The sequence below is a fragment of the Alligator mississippiensis genome, chromosome 14 (genome assembly GCF_030867095.1).
Source record: "Alligator mississippiensis isolate rAllMis1 chromosome 14, rAllMis1, whole genome shotgun sequence".
Taxonomy (NCBI): Eukaryota; Metazoa; Chordata; order Crocodylia; family Alligatoridae; genus Alligator; species Alligator mississippiensis.
This window is the reverse complement of record NC_081837.1, coordinates 27471513-27474611: the sequence shown is the minus strand read 5'-3', so window position 1 is coordinate 27474611 and position 3099 is coordinate 27471513.

Here is a 3099-nt window from a genome sequence, read left to right as displayed (position 1 = left end):
AGAAGGGGCTACCATTCCTGCAAGTTTCATCCAAATCAGGCCAGAAATGACAAAGTTATAGGTTGTTTTGAGGTTCCCCATTATAGCCTATGGGTGAAACAGCGAAACTGGTTTAACGAAACAAAAATGGACCAGCAGTTCTGAATCGAAACAAATTCAAAATGAAACACTGTTCTGTTGCAACATCAAAACGCAAGTTGAAACAGAATGGTGCAGTTTCGCACAGCCCTACTATCACTGTTCAGCCCAATTCACACACATGATGTGAGAATGTAGCAAATTCTCAGTCCCCTACCTGAAATCACCTGGACCCAGGGGCAAAGCTACTGCTGCAGTTTGATTTTTGGAAGAATTGTGAATCCCTTTCTGGACAGAGCAGGGGTAGGAGAGTAGAGTGCCCAGAAAAGTCCCCCTGTTCCTCAGGGAGACTACTGTCCTACCTCATACAGCTCCCTGCAGAAAAATTTCCCAGCATCTTCTACCTCTTAACCCAAATCATTGCCTCCCCACCCTTCAGCTACTGGCAGACCTGATTCTCCCCAGCCCTTAAGGTGCAGACACATAACATGTTTATTTCAGAGTAAATTAGCCCTGATTTCATTCTGTGATAAGTTTACTCTGTTGTAAGAAACACACACAGCATGTACACAGGAGTAACTTTCCCAGGTGTAGTTTACTGGAGAAGCGCATTGCCTCCAGAATAGATAGTGTGTTGTATTTGCCCCACTTTTCCTCTGAAGCAAATTGAGCATACCCCAGAATCTGTCTGTAGCAGGAGTTGTACATAGCCGATCTGCACTGACTTAGCTCACTGATTCTTGTTTTCCCAAGGTTGGTCTCTCCAGCTCCATTACTTTACCTACTGCTGCTCTTTCTACTCCCTCTAACTTGTCAGTTGCACTGTCAGAGAAAAGATGTCCAGACCCACATACAGTACCCCAATGTCTATCAGCATCTTGCAGGCACAGAATTACCCCCTGCTCCACAGTTCCAAACACCTCTGACTGTCCTTTGCTGCTGGTCTTTAAATCTGTGTTTAAATTATTATGCATTCTCTGCCTCTGGTCACTCCTTACATAGCTGATTCCTTGCTGGCTTTCACCTCAGGTCTATGCTTGGGTTTAGCTTTCCCTAAATACATTAGGTGTATTTTCTAAGCGGAAGTTGGGTTATGTCCTGTCCCTCAGTAGATAACTTTGCAGCATTTTCCTGTCTGTCCAGCTGTTTAGAAGTGAATGTTCAGCTTCGTGGGTAAGAGTAGTGGGCACTGAGATCTTAAAATCAGTCTCTGACTGATTTAGATAAGTAAGGGTCCAATAACTCAGAGGTGAATCTTATTTTCCAATTGCAATAGGACTGGTCTTTTAAATCCTTTTAAAAGCAGACAAAAGGCTTACTGTGGGTGAATCTACATGTGACGGGCTAGCTGGCAGTGACTTAGCCCAGGGGTTTTGAAAGGACAAAAGATGATTGGAGGACTTGGGATTCCCTTTCCTCACCAATCAGGCCCCAGAGACTTACCTTCCGTGTCCCCTGATTGGCCCCTTGGGTCACCTGGAGAGGGATAAAAGGGGCAGCGTGGCTGACTCAAGGGAGAGACCAGTGAGGGACCACAAGGAAGGAGCATCAAAGATTTGGCAAGAGCTGCCCCAGTGGGGTGGGAGCAGTTGCCCCAGAAGAGCCTGAAGGAGTGGGACCTGCAGGCAGCAGTGGGACCCTCAGCAGCATGGTGTGCGGCTGGCAGGAGAGGCTCCTTGCTGGGCTCCAGGATCGCCTATGAAAGGCTGTGGCCAGCAGGAGAGCCTCCCGAGCTCCAGCAAGGATCTGAGCAGTGACCTGAGAGGTTCCCAGCCCTGCTTCCAGCTCCTCCAATAAGAGGTCAGGCAGCTTGACATGCGGCCGGTGCTCTGGGAAGGTCAAGACCCCTAGCAGCCTAGAGCAATACCAGCACTGGTAGCCATATGGTAGAGTTTCTGCCTACCATGTGCAAGATCTGAGTTTAAGACCCAGTTAGGGTGAGTGAGCTAAGAGAGAGGAGTTCTTCTTGCAGTGGAGGCCCTCTATTCCTTGTTATTTGATACATTGTATTTTGTGCCTTCTATATTCAACAACCAGTATTGTTTGTTCTGCTGTTTGTGTTTTATACTTTGGTTAACCCTGTCTTTTGTCAACTGGATGAATATGTCTATGATTGTAAGTGTCTAACCTTTGTTGAATCCTGTCCCCTCGGGGCATTGTAGTGTCCCCTATACCCCCTGGTTTATACTGGTTATGTTCCCAGTATGGTTCTCTTATTAAAAGGTATATGGTTAAGTCCCCATTGGTGATCTGGCTCTGCTCTATAGGGGGAGAAGAGTCCCTACACCCCCACAGCGCTTGTGCACCTGCTTTGATCCCTTCAGTTGGAGGGGGGGGGGTACCTCTTGGAGTACTGCCCGGGTTACATACACATTCATTAATGCACCATAATTGCAGTTCATTAAGTTTAGTACTGGTAATAGGTACTAAATGTGCCATAATCAGCACTACTATGCATTAGAGCAGATGGACGCTTTATAAGTGACATCTAATGCCCATTGGACTAATCTAATGTGCATCGGCATAGTTTTTACCAGCCACGCTAATGTGCAGTAGAATTAGTCCAATGGGCACTAAGCATCTTATGTAGACGCACCCACGAGGCAAGTGCTAGAGAAGATCAGATTCAAAGCCACTCTCTGGTCCTCACAGCTCCCCTGTTCTATGTTCCTTGTCAGTGCTCCGACATCCAGTTTTGTCAGCCTCTGACATGGTTCTTATTTCAGATGAAGGTGTTTGATAAACTGGATTTCATAAGACCTAGATGATACTATATGCACTTCAAAAAAGACACGAAGACTCTTGAAAGGGTTCAGAGAAGGGCCACTAGAATAATTATGGGCCTGGAGGACAAACCTTATGAGGGAAGACTAGGAGATCTGGAACTGTTTAGCCTGGGGAAAAGAAGACTGAGTGGGGACTTGGTGGCCATCTATAAGTATGTAAGGGGTAAATATTGGGAGCTGGGAGAAAAACTGTTCACTAGGGCACCCCAGAGGAGGACAAGGAGCAGTGGCCATA